General features: G+C 37.8%; 1 protein-coding gene across 1 annotated transcript in view; it reads right to left on the bottom strand.

Annotated features, from left to right (window-relative positions):
- Positions 1-17,661, bottom strand: part of PDZRN4 (PDZ domain containing ring finger 4) — a 272,837-nt gene that overhangs the window by 136,514 nt on the left and 118,662 nt on the right. The gene's annotated exons all lie outside the window — the stretch shown is intronic.

The raw sequence follows: 17,661 nt of genomic DNA, 5'->3' as shown, positions 1-17,661 counted from the left end.
CGACTTACCCAAGGTCAGACTGAGTAAAGAGATCTGAACTCAGTTCTCCAAGGACAAATTCTGCGGTGGAATTCAATAGCTAAGTTGCTGAGCTCTCTCTCTTGCAGAGGAAGTTAGAGCCACATCAATACGCCCTTCCCTGATTCTGCCGACGAGGACACGGAGAGTAGTATTTCAAAGCAGTGAGGAGAAAAAGACCGAGAATGAGAGACTTTTAAGAAGATCTAGTCTAAAATAAGGGAAATGATTATTTCTGGTTTAAAAAAAAAAACCACTTTATTATGGTTTAGATAAATAACTAAACTAAAATTAAACTTTATCAAATTAAACTTTTGACTTTTTTTAATAGGTCACAGCTAAATACCTTCCCTTACTAATACACCTTGATAATGGATCACTGGGCACTGTCCTGGAGTGCACAGTAGAGATGACCAACCCATCCCGATTTGCCCAGGACTCTTATGGCTTTACCTCTCCAAATTCTGTATCCCAGAGACCCTCAACCATGGGAAAATGGGTCACTTGAATACACACTTCTGTTTTCAAGCTCCAGCAAAGCTGAACGGCTGTGTAAATTTCCCTGTCTTCCTATCTTTGCTACAGAGTGTACCTCAGGCCACAGAAATCATTCTGTGGTCCAGCTGAAATGTTCTTTCCTCCCTGGCCTCATGAATTTGGAGAAGTGATCTCTTCACTACTGAACTTCTAAACCTTCAGTGGATTTTATCCACACCCATATCGAGCTATGCATAATTTCCTACTTCACATTATTTTATGTAGATGATTTACCACTCAGGGTAGACTACAAGACCTGTGAGGGCAGTAGGACCTTAAGTCCGGGACAAACCACGATGAAGTGGTCAATTGCCCTTTGACCTCCCAGAATTCCTAGCGAGATGCTGCTCATGTTGAAGGTCTTCAGTAGAGGACTATTGAGTGAATGGATGTGACTGGGAGATTAAACAGACCTGATTCCAGCAAAGTGACATAATTTTGCGTTTGTGTTTCTATACCTCATTGCTAGGTAAAGTTTTTTCCCAGAAGGGCTGCTTCAAGAATATTAAGTCAAAGGACTGAAGAACCATAAACATAAGATATTTAACTTGGTTTAATTCTAGACACATCAAATTGAGAGTTTATGAAGTAAAAATTCCTCTGACAGGTATGCAAATAAATGAGGTATGATCACATGTGTTTTATCAGTTATTTGTACATTTATGCATATATTTTATATGCACCTTTAAAGTTCTATTCTGTCCCACATATAAGTGAATTTTTGAATACACATGATAATTTATTGGGCACTGATCATTTGCCTGGTAGTACAGGAATTCCAGGTGTCTCGAATGACATCCTTTTATTTGATTTCCACAGTGTCTCTGAGGTAAATATGTCAGATATTATCCTTTGTTTTTAATAAAAAAATGATTAGGTGTTGAAATTGCCAATGCCAGGAGACCTAGAGCCTTTGCCCTTTGATTTCATCCAGTATTTATTCATAACAATGTGCAATATCAACTACTCTCATGATTTTACAAAACACTCCCGCTTATAGTGTCCACGTGTCATCCACTTACTTGGTGATAGCTCAACATTTCAGTGTATAACCCAGCATCCTTTTCACATTATTCTCACTACTTGACCTTGTTGATTTTGCATCTACAATGGTGGCTTGCAGAACTAAAAGTATTCTGCCCACTTATAAACTCCTAGGAACTGTCAAGTCAGTCGATGAGACTCCCATAGAAAGAAAAGGTATGGATCTCAAGGAAGATGACTAGGGTTTCCATTTGAGACCTGTCACTGTTGTCTGTATGGCTTTGCACACTGGCATAATACACACCTTGCATGCTGATTCTGAAGATGAAATGCAATAGAATCCAGAAGAAGGGATTCATAAACTGAAATATTTTGTCCATATTGGTGTGCTGGTTCAGCATGGGTTCTAGGGGCAATTCACTCTGGAAGTTCCAGTTCCCCTAGTTTCTATCTATGTGATATGGGCAAGTTATTATTTTTGTTTATCTTCCCTGTTTCTTGGTTTCTCGTCTTTAAAATGAGGATACAATGGCACCTGCCAAATAATTACCACAAGGGATACAGTTGTTGTGATGATCTTCTGTGTCAGGTACATCTGGCACATCATACATGCGCAATAACATACTGGCTACTAGGAATCATACAAGTAGTATGATAATGGTAATGATGATTACTCCTGTAGACTTCTAGGTTATCTCTTTATAGTTTTTCAGTCATAATAAATCTCTATTACATTATTTGAAATTCACTTGGTTGAAACTTTATAGTCCTATTCTGTCCACATCATTTGCTAGTGTATACTTATGTTGGTCATTCAAGAGCTCCTCAAAGGTTTTTTGTTTCCCAACCCTTTATGTAAAAGATGTCAGCACAGAAGTACCCATTATGTATGTAAATGGGATACACACACACTCTGTGTAAAGAATGTAATATATTCAGAGTAATAATCCCGATGTTCTTTTTATTTACTTTAATGGATAATGTATAAATAATGTGGACATAAATGTGCAAGAAACCAATGATAGCATCTGAAGCAAGATTCATAGGAAGTAGGTAGTCCCATCTTATTTCTTTGAGGAACTTTAATGACTTCTAATCTATCCCAGAATAATACTACCTTTCTTGATTTGGTCATCTATAGGCCAACTGGCCATACACATACATCATATTTTGGTAATGTCACACTGTTCTGTCACATCACAGGTAGTTATTTAGGGTTTCCTCAGAACACAACCATCACCATTTTCAGTTCTACAAAAGTAGTCTAGAAAATGATCAGTAGAGGCGCCTGGGTGGCTCAGTTGGTTAAGCATCTGCCTTGGACTCAGGTCATGATCCCAGGGTCCTGGGATCGAGTCCTGTATCAGGCTCCCTGCTTGTCGGGGAGTCTGCTTCTCCCTCTGCCTGCCACTCTCCCTACTTGCGTGCTCTCTCTCTGACAAATAGATAAATAAAATCTTCAAAAAAAATGTTTAGCCAGTATTTATTAAATGGTACTATGAGTAGAGCACGATGACAATTCCTAAATATTTTTGAAAATAAGAGCTAACACTTACTTAGTATTTTTTCTATACCAGGCATTGTATAGCACCATACATCATTAATGTAATTGAGTCTTCCTATCAACCCTCTGGGGTAGGTATTATCAATGTCTCCTCCTAACATGGGTTGTAGATGGTTTACATGAGTAGTAAATCGAGGAACCAGGACTTAAACCAAGTGATCTGGATCCACTGTATAAACAGTATTTTTTATTGCCTGTCACTCGGAGATAGTCATCATGATGACAAATTCTTAGATGGCTAGAAGAAGGCATTCTGGTGATGCCTGAAGCACAGTGAGATATAAGAATTTCCCTGAGGACAAGGAGTGAGTCTAAAATTAACTCCCAGGTTCCAAGTTGTGTCCTCAAGCATGGCTGCATAAAATAGATTGAATAAATCTAAGCAATTTCATAACTTTACTCCACTCCACTGGTGATGGGGTTTCTCAGCACTGAATATGTACCGATAACTGTAGAATATTTTTCTTTCTTAATATTTGTTATAGGAGGAAATATATGCATTGGTAGTAGGACAGTCATATCTCCATACTAAGGAATAATCATCAACAGTTACATAAGACAGGTAAATTTGGAGATTTTGAGAAAGGTGAAGGTATAGATTAGCTGATGACTCCCAAATTTAAATCTCTGGATTTCACTTCTCTCCTAAGCTTCAAACCTACTTATTCATGGACTACAACATTAATGTGCGGGCTAGGCATAGCACATTAAAGGCAACTTACCAAAACTTAAGTCATAATGCTCTTCCACCAAGACTGCTCTACATGTGCTCCCTATCAAAGACTGGGCTGACTAGACACAGGAACTCAAGTCTGCCTTGCCTCTTCCCTTTCATCTAATGACTAAGCACAGTCATTTGGAATTGCTCAATCTCTCCTTTTTCCCTTCCCAGACCACTCTCCTGTGTTAGGTTACTGTTTATTCTCTGATTTATCCTTCATTCACTCATGAATATTTAGCATTTAGAATAGTATAAGGAAGCAACTGTTGGGTTCTTTCTTTACTCTGTCTATAAACACACATTTACAAGCCCATTTTCCTGGCCCCTAGGCTATTACCTCTCTCTCTCTGTCTCTGTCTCTGTCTCTCTCCAACACAGAGACACACAGGCATACACATTAGCAAAAGAGAAGATAAAACAGAGTATTCCTGCTCTAGGTGCAGAGATCACAATTCTTCTAGCACCACTTTTTATGTCTTTTGGAATATTTCTCTCTCTCTCTCTCTCTTTTTCTCTCAAGGGTTTTAAGTAATCTCAACACCCAACATAGGCCTCAAACTCACAACCCCAAGAACAAGTGTCACATGCTCTGTTGACAGAGCCAGCCAGGCACCCCTGGTTCTTTCTCTTTTGATCTTAACAGTCTCCAGACTCTACTTTTCTATCTGGTATTATGATACATGATAGTTCCTCCCTCATCTTTGGACTTCACTCACCTATTTGGTCATTATGATGACATTCAAGATACATAAAGTCCCAGATCTCATGCAGAACACTTAGGTGAAAGAAAGCAGTAAATAAATAAATAGATCATTGTTGTATAAACTATCCAGGAAATAATCGGGGTTATGGAGGGAATTAACACAGGGTGGTATGATAGAGAGTGATAACCAGCTCATTCTTCTTGGATATTTTAGGGCCTGGATTATCTATTCTTTCCTTGCACACTTATTTATATGCATATATAACAAAGTAAATATAAGGATAAATAAGACAGCTAAGTGGACAGCAAGCAAAGAGATGACATATTTTAACACACTGCTCAAGGTCTGAAGTTTTTTGCCATCTTCAGGGTCCTAGAAAATCACTTAACTATTGTGGTCTTGGTGTCTCCAGACCCTCCCCATTCCATTGCCACATTTTTCTATCACGGAAATGGCCCTAATGTGGTTGTCTGAAACACTGGCACTTACAAGTCAATATGTTTGTGTTGCATCAATCAGTTTCTGTGAACTAATAATACAGAATACCTGACGATATATATGAATTCTGGTCTAGGACACCACCATCATCAGCATGAGCCCCTGAGTTCTTTTTGACTTTGAAGTCACCTAGGAGTGCCTTTGAACGTCACTCAAAAATTTTTTCATATCAACTTGAACAAGTTACACATCCTTTGTGTGCTTCCATTTCCTCACTGTGAAACTGGGACAGTCACAGGACCTACCACAGAGGGATTTTGAGAGCATGTGCTTTCCCTGGAGCCTGCTCCATGTAGACATTTAACAACTACTAACTAGTATTATTACAGCTTACAATACAGCATTGCTGAAGTGTCTAAATTCTGTTGTTGTGAAGATATTTTAAAAAGCAGGTAGGTATATGGCTGTTTTGTCTACATTTCTGCAAATGGCTGGATACTTTGAAACATCACATGTTCTCTGGTAAGGGCTGGTTCCTCTAAGATAAACAATAGTTGATATCATAGATACTTGTAGGCAGAAGGTGCAGAAATAAATTTAATGGTTATAAGAGGTAGGAACTGGGCCAAGATGGTGACCCCCTAAGTTCAATCAATGTGTGCTGAGCAACTTCTATGCATCAGGCCCTGGGCCAGCCTTGAGAGTGGTACTTAACTAGGTGTGTGCATCTGAATCATTCAGGAAGCTCGTTTTCAAGTTATACATGGATAGACCCTGTTCCCATGGCTTCTGAGCCAGCAAATGAGGGGGTGAGGCCCGAGACTCTACATTTTCAAATAATCCACCGAAAACCTACAGAAATTCCTCCCTTTCTCTCTTCCAAATCGAGATGTAATATGTCAAACCCAACACTCCTCCCACCAGTTAAAATTCTGATATGGTTACTTATACGATTATCAAGATCCTTGGGTGTTTGTTACTCATTTTAGAAGGGAAGTAACATTTACAAAGCACATAGTACATCAAAAGTGCTGTAAGTCTCACACAGTTTTATGAACTCTATGTGGCTTTTTCACATACATGGAAACTCAGGCTCAGGATACTATGCAACTGGATCAATTTCTGTCATAGCTAAGGGGCAAAGTTGAGATTTAAATGGAAATGGGCTTAACTCTAAGACTCTGCCTTTTCTGAAAAGATATACTACTTCTTTTAGGAAGTAAGGCAGCAGGACCCACTTCATATAGTGCAGTGTCTTTAGTCCTGTGTTCCAGGAATGGAATTTGTGGTAGGGTCAGGATTGGATCAGAGTCATTGTCTCCTTCTGCAGTTCACCTGACATGTTTTACATAGAGGCTGTACTGGTGAGCAAATTTTTACTAGACCTGTGGGGAGGCTGATTTTTAGCTTCTGGGATCAGGTATGCGACTGAGCATGAAGAATCCAATATCCCTAGTGGGACAGTGAGTGGCCCAAGTTTCAGGTGTTGGTGCCAGGCAGAGAGAATTAAGTGACAGCTTACTGGATTCTATGTTAATGAGACGACTTTCTTTAATGCACCATAATTGATCTGGGTAAAGGTATAAATACATCTATGCTTCTAAAAGATATGATTCTTCTTTGACTTTCAGTATCTCTAGACACCAAGTTCAACTTGTCTGGAGCTTAGCTTTGCCATCTGAAATCTGTTTGACAAGAAGCAGTGAGTAGTGATGACAAAGCACTTAGGGGAACTGAGGTCGTAAAGCTTACGGTAGCAAAGGAGTAGTAATGGAGGGTGAACCTAAGAAACTGTGGTTACAGCTTGGAATTCCTAAAACTGTTTGTCACCCAGCTGTATGTAAGCCTCCTTCCTTGTTAGGCTGAATAGACCCATAAGTCTGGTGTGTAAACCCAGTGCGAAAGGATTGTATGTGTCCACCAAGTGCCTGTAAGCAAAAGGTATCACTGTAGTGGAGTCAGATGAAAACAACAGCCTAAATCCCTGATATTATTTGGAGAATGTCCTTCAGCTGAGCTTTCAGACTTGCATCCAACTCTGCATGAAGGAGAGATGCACCTTTACTTCATAAGCCACCAAGAATTTGAAAATTGTTTGTTACCTCAGTATAACGTAGCATGATAAGACTCAAAAAGGACACCCCTGAATTCATGTATTGAAACAAATATAGTGAGCATGAAAGAGCTCAACTCATCAAGGGCTTAATAACAGGTCATGGCGGCTGCTAGGGACCTCTTAAGCAATTCTGTGCAAAGAAATATAGTGACATTACCTAGCATAATTAAATGAATATTCAGAAATAAAAGTATAAAAATTGTCAAGTTTCTCTTAGAAGCCATTCAGATTTTCATCAGATCATTTGTTTCACCATAGGATAAGCAGTATTTCATTTTGTTTGGTTTTGTTTTTGAGTGAAGGGAGAACATGCTGCATTCAACAGGAGGACCGTCTAACATAAGCAGTCTGAGTATATATGCATGCTATGATCATATAGAGCTCTTGATCCCTTGGAGCAAAAATTGTGCCCATTTCAGAAATTCTGATGTTCAGAGGAATTTTGCATCTTAATTGGGTGAAAGCATCAAATCTGTAGCAAACAAAAATAGCCTAAGTAGGTTAAGCTGATTTTTAATCAAATGATGAATTATTTTTAAATAAAGAAAAATAGGGCCTGAAGGAAACCAGTCACAGGATGGAATAGTTTTTTTTTTTTTTTTTTTTTAATGATTTTATTTATTTATTTATTTGACAGAGAGAGAGAGAGTACAAGTAAGCAGAGGAGCAGGCATGGGGACTGATGCGGGGCTTGATCCCAGGACCCTAAGATCATGACCTGAGCCTAAGGCAGAGGCTTAACCCACTGAACCACCCAGGCGCCCCAGGGTGGAATAGTTTTAGTGTGGTTTAGAGAATAGGAATTTCTAGAAAGAGCATAAGGAGCTACTCAACACAGAAAAGAGTAATGGAACAACATGGGCTTCAAAATCAGAAAGTCACGAGGTTAAGTCCCAGCTCTACAATTTGCTTAACTTTCTGAGTCTTTGCTTCACATTTGTGAAATGGAGGGAATAGCTTGTGCCTTGTGGCACTGTTGATGGGATTATGTGAAGTGATTGTTTCTCATTAAGACCATGTTTTCCTAGCCCAGCTCCCAAAGACTCTTAACCACTTTCTGAAAGATTTGACCAGTTTACAATTACTAACTTTCATAGTCTTAAGAACTAGGAATGTTAATAGCAATTTTCTAACTGCTGAAGGGGTGGGGGTCCAATAGCAACATAAAGTTAAAACTGATCTTGGTACTCGTGAGTATAGAACTAATACTAGAAATCTGGCAAGTTTTCAAGGCAGTGTGTCAGTTATATACATATAATACACAATATTATATGCAAGAATCAAGAGGGACAGGATTATGCAGATTAAGCAAAATTTGGAGGAAAATTATCCTTGTAGAATGAAGCTTAAAGATGTATCTAACTTTATTACTGGTAAGAAGTACAAAACAACACAAAATGATTAAGAAAACAGTTGAGCTTATGTTGCCAATTTTTAGCTGGCAAAGAGGAGTTATTGAACAAATGGAATCAGGATATAATAGTTCAGGAAAATCAGAAGAAACATAGATGAAAGGGAGTAAGATACTGGAAGATAGAAGCTTGGCTAATCATGTTAGATAAATGTCACTTTGACAAAAGAAATTTCCATTGTGTGTAAGATATATGTGTCTATTTTGTGTGTGTGTATTTACATATATGTATATACTTATAGAATTTTGGAGACTAGGAATGATTTCCAAAGGAGTTTATTACCAGAAATTTATTACAATAATGATAATCAGCAAAAGTTCAGTTGGGTGCCAGACAATCGCTAGGCACCTAGCGATTTTGACTCATTTGACTGAGAATGTGTTTTATAATTCCAGTCATGTAGTGGTAGATACACAATGCTCTTTTCTAATAATAATTAGCAATATGAACATGAGCTATGTTTGTGTTGACTCCTCAGTTGTTCTTTAATGATAAACCTGTTCAACTATTTTCATAGGTGTAGCGTATAAAATGGCATACAAATTAGTGAGGATAAAAAAATTACAAATAAAAACAAAATTGATAACTCTGTCAGGCCCAAGAAATACCAAGGTAATGAGCCAAGAGATTCTAATTAAAAACAATCAGTTAAATTCATCTATTCATTCAACAAGTATTTATTGATACACATGGGTACTCTGCTAACCTTAAATAATTAAATAAATAAATCATTCAAACAGAATCCTCAGTAGGGATATAGTGTACTAATCACTGTGGGATATTAGCTAGTTGAGGGATCTACTTTACATATCATTTACTTATAAAGATGTGATACATATATATGTATTTTATTGCTGGTAATTTTTGACTGTTTCTCAGAAAACTATCAGGAAGTACGGTATCTTTAGCAGACAGCCATGGAGGAGTTGAAGAAAAATTGTCAGGGGACGGAACAGTGAAGAAAAGATGAATACTTAAGAAACAATGAGGACATTAAGGGAGTGGTGCAGTATTTAGCCTGCAGGGTGAAATGTGGAACCCTCTCAGGAGAAATGAACTTGACCTTTTTAGGTGAAGCGTCTTGAGGGTCTGTATTTGCTTTTTCTGCCATGGGTAAGGAGGAGCTACTAAAGATTTCTCTGCAAGCATGTGCCAGTATCTAGGTCATAGTTTTAATTTCTCAAGAGTTCTGAGCTGGAAGAAACAAACAAGAATCTAATAATGGTATTAATAATAATAATAATAAAACCCTTTACAACACTGTGAGTGGTCTTGGGAAAGAGAAGTGGAAAGAACGGATGAGCAGAGGAAATGAGAGAAATGCTACAGAGATGGAATCAAACTGTCCTGCTAAGAGCCTGGAAAGGGGCAGGAAGAAATCAGCAGTGAGTACATTTTTAAGACTGGATGTCTGGGCTAACGTCTGTGCCATTAACAGAAATAAGGAAGTCAGGAGGAAGGGACACCATGTGAACAGATTGGAGCTGGGCACAACAACACTGAGGTACTGAATAAGGGTATCCTTCCTGGAGTTGAAGTTATTACTAGAGAGAACAAAGATACCGATACGAATGGGAAAGTCACTAATGTATATTTGAAACAGAGGTAATGCGCTGGGCATTCAAAGAAGATATGGAAGGAAAAAAACAAAAAAAACAAAAACAAAACCCAAACCAAAATGCTGACCCTCTGCCTGTCTCTAGGTCAAGATATATCTTGATAGATCAGTCAGAAGAGGCAGGGCCAGAGAAGAAAGACAGCAGTCAAAGGAGTCAAGAAACCACAGATACTCAGTTTCAAAAATGGGCTCGTCGGGACGTTCACCTGTGGCTGAGAATTTCAGGCGGGGGTGCTGCATGGGGAACACTGGGCTCGACTGTAATCCATCAGTTGTCTGGAGAGAGTTGCTTAAAGTAAGGCAGGCCAGGCTGCACAGGCGAAACAAGTGTGGGGCACGGGATGAATTGCCCAGAGCACGCGAAGACCATTCTTTTCGGAAGTTATGAGGGAAAGAATAGGGAGCTAAGATGACACCGAAGGAAGGCGGCAGGATCAAGGAAGGGTTTATCCGCTTGTTTTCAACAAGGAGTGAAGCCAGGAAAGAAGAGTTTGAAAATGCTGAAGACAGAGGGACGAAAACGTGGAGGAAATAAGAGTGAAGAGGGTGAGAGGCACAGAAAGGCAATAGGCGTTGAGTGGATGGAGATTTCTGTTTTCACAGACAGAAGACAAAGATAGAGATAGGGAAAACTTAGAAGTGTGGGAAGGAAGAAGAGAGGCTCACATTAGATGTCCCTGCATACGGTGATGTAGGAAGTAAGGTTATGGTTTCCTTGAGGTTAAATTTTTAAAAAGCAGGTACTCAAAAAATAGCAAGAATCTCAAGTATTTCAATACTGAAGAAAACTAAATTTCCACAGGGACATGGAAATCGCCTCTTAGAAGTGACAATTTGTTTTGCTTTTGTCATGATAAAACTTCATATCAAGCCTCTGCAAAACAATCAAGGTTCCAAGCAATGATCTAATAACATGATAAATATAAGAGAAACACCAAATATCACCAAGAGGAGTCCTCATGTGCTGTGTGCATCTGACAGCTGGCTAGTTTGATTTAAAATTACAATTTGAACAGATATAAACTCTTATTTCTTGACAGTCATTAACCGCAAGCCATAAAAGTGCCATTAATTCTGCAGCAGTCAGCAAAATGCTTTGTAATGATCTAACACTAATGCACCCCACTCCTATAAACCCCCACAGCAGCAAAGGTTTGCTCTGTAATACTAGTTGGGTTTTCATAAGCTTAAAATCCCTGCCAATGCACCTGCTTTCCAGAAGATCATTAGGTAAAAATCCCAAGGCAGCACAATCAACCTGGCTTTGGTTACCTTACCGTCTGCTGGAGAAGAAAATTAATGTTATTCCATGAGTCTCTCTCCCCAGACTGGCTAGTGTATAGTTACTGGGCCAGCTGTCTGAGGGGGCCTTAGGTCTGTTCTAAGCTGCCCCGCCTCATTGTACGCATGGATCCCGGGTCCCAACATAGCACACGAACACACCGACTGCAGCCGGCACCAGCTGCTCTACTATTGTACAGGTACTTAACAGGATTACAGCTCTCGGAACCACTAGCTTGGCAGCCAGTGCTCTGTAGCCCAACCACAGCTTTATGGCAATGCTCACAGAAACCACACTTTTTAAAAAAGGCATAAGACCAAAACAACAGATATAAACACCAGCATTCAAGACAAGAAGACAAGCGGGAAAAGGAAGGCTCCTAACACAGGGTTATTGCTAAACCCCATTTAACAAAGGATTTCTCTTTTCTTCTCATTTCCTATGGAAAATAATACAAATTAGCCTCGAAAATCCTGCTTTATCTCTGAATGGAGTTACATAGCCTTAATCTGAAATCTGCTTTTCTTCTGGCTACAAGAAGTCAAGCAGGGCATCCCATCAAATTGCAAGGGGAGATTTGTCACATTTGACTGGTTTTCAAACTGGGGGTTGTTGTCAGCTGGATGCTGAGCTGAGACAGCAGTCCCCCCACCACTACAGCAGTCACCCCACCTACAACCTACACTGGTCACCCAACTATTCTTCTCCAGCCAAGCCCTCTTCCCTTGGCTGCTGCTATCGCCACTCAGGGAAGTGGCAGTAGATCAATGCTTCCTTCATACATCAGAGCTGTCCTCGAAGGAGGAGTGCAGTGAAATTGCTTTGTTTTACATAACAGGCAACTCTGAAATTTCATGGTAGAAAAGTAGCCACAGGCAAAATGCCGTGAATCTCACAGAATCTGGTTTAACCATTTAAAAGAGGACAAAGTCATGACTATTCATAGAGAGGCCGCTTGCTTTTGGATTTGCATGAGACATGATCTCACAATTTTTAAAAGTCAGGGATTTTTTTTTTACTAGGAATAAAATTCCTGAAGGGTAGTTTTTAAAGTTGGTATCTATAGGTAGTAACTCCGATCACTTCCTTGTTTTGATGCAAACTAGAATGCCTTTGTTAGTGTTTGAAAATGTGTATCACAGGATGTCTCTTCCAGTTACTCTTTCCAGATAATGTACCAGCAGAAATGATACCAATGATTCACTTAGGGTGACATTGTATTTTCAATTAATGTTCCATAGAATGAGAGCAATGTTTCCAAGTTTTTCAATTTAGATTTTAAAGCACGTTTCTATTTTTAAAAGAGTGAATACATGCGAGCATTAATGTATTTTTGTTGTTTGTCAATGTCACTTATAAATTCAAATAAATGATAACCCGCTGCAGAAGAATGCTCACAGAAGCAGGGGGAAAAAAAAACCCATTAGAACTGCATAAATTCTACTTTGTCATTCAATGTTCAGTTTTTTAAATAAAAATACATGAATCTGTAATTACATGTTACATGCCACACATATAAGGTAAATGCTACTTATTAGCTGTAGCAAGGATGAATAATTAATTAATTGGGAAATTAATTGGGTAAGGGTTTGTGTTACACATCTATCAAGGGAGTTAACATGTTGGACTAAGATTGTCCTGTTTTATATATATGTGTGTATGAGTATTTGTCAATATAATATATATATGCCATAATGAGAACATGAGAATGTTATATACATTCATGTAGAATTAATGCATATAACATATATATACACACATATAATATACACATATAAATTTATCACATACCATATGCATGTAATATTATGTGTGTATATATATGTGTGTGTGTGTATATACATATAATATGAAAGTGTTCCTAATAAGACCCATAAAATGTGTTTCACAATTTCAACTTTAACTTCTACTCACCCTACAAACACTGTACAGTCTTGCCTTTCTACAACATTCTCATGCACTTGTGCAGCTTTAACCCTGTATACTTTTCTTGATGTTATTTTCTCTACTCGGAATATCATTATCTGAGAATTCAAATTGTCCCCTTTCTGTCAACTTTTCCCTTCTTTCTGAAGCAAAATCCAGTGCCCTCTTTTCTGTACGTCCACACCCCTTTCTGATTATTGCTATTATAGGAATTCTGATGTCATAACCTCTTTGCCTGCTGACTGTCACCTCTTGGAGGACAAACAGCTTCTCTGCCCTTCTGGTATCTTGAATCCTGCCTGGCACACAATAGACACTCAATAAGCACTAGTGGATGACTGAATAACATATGAGAAATTAAAATGGTGACCACATCAAGGATGAACATCATACACAAATCGCTTAAACCGTTAACCTTGTCAATGGTTGTGCCAATCGCTCCCCCTTGAAAGTAGCTAATGCTATGTGGCTTGTGTTGACAATGGCACATACTAAGTTTCCTCTGACCAAAGACACATTGCCCATAAAATTACCATAAATTTACTATCAGCTTTTGTGGGAAGAAGAGAAAAAAAAATACTACAATATTAAAGGTGTGTATGAATTACAAGGCTTTTTTTTTCCCTTTTCCAAAAACATTAAAATATTTTTTTAAAATTTATTTCTTTAGAATTGAGGAAATATGGTAAATTCCCTTCCAAGTAAGAATATTTGGAAATTGTTCTTGGTCAGACTACAAAACTCAATGTCAATATCCCATCTCTGAAAGTGATAAACAGAGGTTACATCTTTCTCTCTTTCATTAAATGCCAAAACCAGACTATCCTATAGAAAGTCAAATTTTGATCTCTTTAAGAACATATCCTTTAGATGCTGCTATAGACCGAATGCTTGTGTCCCCCTCAGATCCATGTTGAAAACCAAGCCCAGTGTGTTGGAACTTGGTGATGGGGCCTTTGGGAGGTGATTAGCTCATGAGAGTAGAATTCTCATGAAAGGGATTAGTACCTTAATAAAAAGACCCCAGAAACCTCCCTCACCCTTTCTGTCAAGAGAGGAAACACTGAGAAGACAGCCATCTTCTATGAATCGGGAAGTGGGCCCTTAAAAGACATTGCATCTCCCAGTGCCTTAATCTTGAACTTCCTAGTCTCCAGAACCGTGAGAAATAAATTCTGGTTGTATAAAGGCAACCGAGTTTATGATACCCTGTTATAGCAGTCAGAGCAGACTAAGACAGATGATTTTATCCCTGAGTGTAAGCATCAAGCAAGGGTATTATGATAGTGTTTTGGGAAAAGTTTACATATATTTGGACTCAACTAGAGCACCTTGCTGCAATATAAAAGAGCAGGCCTAATCTGACACACACTTTCAGATCAACTTAGACAAAAGTAGAACATCTACCCGGGGGAAAAAAACCAATTCATTCCAGGCCCAGTAGCCATTTCCTGTGGCTAAATCTGTCCAAATTTCTAGATGTGTATAAAAATACATGTTGAAGAAAGTGAAAGCCCAAATGTTTTTAATTAAAAAAAAGTCCCTCTTTTGTCATTCTTCTTCTTGAGAACAAAGAAAAGAAATTCCTTCATGTACAAAAGAAAAATGATATCATTAAAATAAAAGTTTACTTACCAAATTTTAAACTACTGTAGATATATATATGTATGGGGAAAATAGGAACAACCATGAAAATAAATTTAATATATTTGCTCACATTTTAATGTAAATGCTCTTTTCCAACTTATACTTTGTTTAAATTCTCAAATTTTATTATTTTTGTATTTTCTTAAATTTTATTTTATTTTTTTCAGTGTTCCAAAATTCATTGTTTATGCACCACACCCAGTGCTCCATGCAATACATGCCCTCCTTAATACCCACTACCAGGATCACTGACCCCCCAACTCCCTCCCCTCCAAAACCCTCAGTGTAATTCTCAAATTTTAATAGCTCAGTTTAGGAAAAAAAAAATTGTGTCAATCTTAGAGAAAATATTTGGGTCTCCACCAATCACATGGTTGTAAAGTTATGGAAGAAAACTGAAATATGGCTTTCCTTCTAGGTCCTCTGTGTGCTAGCTAGACTTAGTTAGCTTCAATCTCTTTAAAATTTAAAATGAGTATCAAGTATACACACATTATATTTGCAAGCATGGAAATAGTCAAAACTGAGAATAATTCTATTTTGAGAGTCAAGATCTTGATTATCTAACTAAATAAGCAGATAGTAAGATGTGACATATTCAGCACATTCTTCCCATGATAAATTTCCCTCTGTAAAACTGAAAGACATACTGTAACTCAATGTTAAGGTTGCTATGGTAAAGCATGCCTTCTGGACACAATTCCTTGTTTCCAAATAATTATGTTTTATCTACTATAAGGTAGCCAATTTCTTCCTTTAAATACAGAAGAAAAATGTTTCTGTATTTAACTACAATACTTTCCCAAAGTTGAAATTTCACCAAAAATGTTGCATGTCTTACAACAAAGGCTATTGGCTTTATAAAAATGATGGTATCAATATTTTCATATTTATAGGCTAAGACATTTATTCATTCAACTTTTATTTACATATGGGCAGCACATACAGCTAGACCTTAGGAAGAAAAAGCAAAGCTCTAAACCAGTAACTGAATTTTATAGTCACACACACACACACACACACACACACACGTATTTATGAAAGTCCCATTGACTTTTCCTTCTATTTACCTTTCATTTTCATTCACATGTCTACATTTCTTACTGCAACCAAGCAAGGTGAAATTATCATCATCTCTTATGCAAACTGTATAAAACTGGTCTTGTGGCATATGTCCTTCCCCTCAAACACGTCCCACAATTAATTAGTTATAGTTCATCTAGACTAGAGGTATATTTTCAAATACACACTGAATCATACCACATTCTTGCTTTCAGGCTTCAGTGAATTCTGGTATGCTAGGGCTAAATATCTAAAACCATAATACTGTTTGCAAGGCCCAGCTGTGATTAGATCTGTGGTTTCCCAGTCTTAGCTCTCGGTGCAATTTTTTCAGTCATTAGCCTCCATTTAAGTCTACAAATGTGCTCTGCCCTGTTCCCTGTTACCTCAGGACCTTTGGCTATGCATGTCTTTTTGAATAAAGTACCCTTTTCTTTGTCTCATAAATGCCTACTTACCTTACAAGGCCACCTTTCTTGAAGTTCAAGATGAGACTCCTTGCTAGACATCTTTGTAGCATTCTGCATTTTTCCATCATGGTGATTATCAAAGTTTTAATTACTTTTATGGAAATTTGATTAATGTTTATCTTCTTAACTAAGTAAGCACCTACTTGATTTTTAGGTTTTAGGTGTTAAGTATTAAAATTCTATAATAGATAATGACAATTTAGCTCTTTACCCACTTCTAACACTTTAATATAATTATTATATCACATATCCCATTTTCCAAAGTAAAAGAATTCCCAATTTTTAATTTGGTACATGATCACCTAAAGTTCATTTCTCAAGTTATGTTGCTGATCAATGGGATGTAAGTAAAATGTCATGTGGCAATTCCCAGGAACCTTCCATAAATCATTGCTGGCTCATGCCCTTCACTCATTTTCTCCATCAGGTCTTTCTCCTTTCTGTTGTCTTCCCAGTGGACATGATGAGTGGAGGTGAAGCAATCATTTGCACAATGAAGACTTCGGGAATGGAGGCCGGCTATGCCCATATATGTGTTAAGAGCATCTGTCATTACTACATTACACATAAAATTGTATTTTTGTATATCCAGATATGGTAGGAAAAAAATCTATAGGAATTATCAGATTTTCGGTGAGGGGACCGTAACCCTAAAGATATTAATTAAAGTTGATTTAGCTCAATCTCCTTATTTTATAGCTAAAGAAAACTGCCCCAGAGAGAGAGCTTGTCATACTTAAGATAATATAGAAATGAGTAGGAGATAGCCAACTAGCATGAGAGCCTGGGCTCTTGGCCTTCTTTTCTAACCTTTCTTAACTTCTTGTCTCCTATTCATAAGCAGAATTCTTCACACTGGGGTGGGGGTATGTGCTATAGTGAGTGCTGTGAATTGAGTAAGACTGATGAATCACAGACCTGTACCCTTGAAACAAATAATACAGTACATGTTAATTAAAAAAAATAACAGAAATCATCTTAGCTATTATAACCTGGGAGAAAAAGCTGCTGATCACATTAAGAACTGAAATTGATAGGGGAAGGAAGAGAAGAGAGAAGTTCTATTTTGTTTACCTATAGAGCCTTGTAAAGAATTAATTAGGTTTAAATGAAATGCCTTTTGACATCTTTTACTTAAAATAGCATTCTTGCTTCAGTTAGG

This window comes from Mustela nivalis (assembly GCF_964662115.1).
Source record: "Mustela nivalis genome assembly, chromosome: 7".
Lineage (NCBI taxonomy): Eukaryota > Metazoa > Chordata > Mammalia > Carnivora > Mustelidae > Mustela > Mustela nivalis.
The sequence above is the reverse complement of the archived record's forward strand: the minus strand, read 5'-3'. Positions and strand labels throughout refer to the sequence as shown.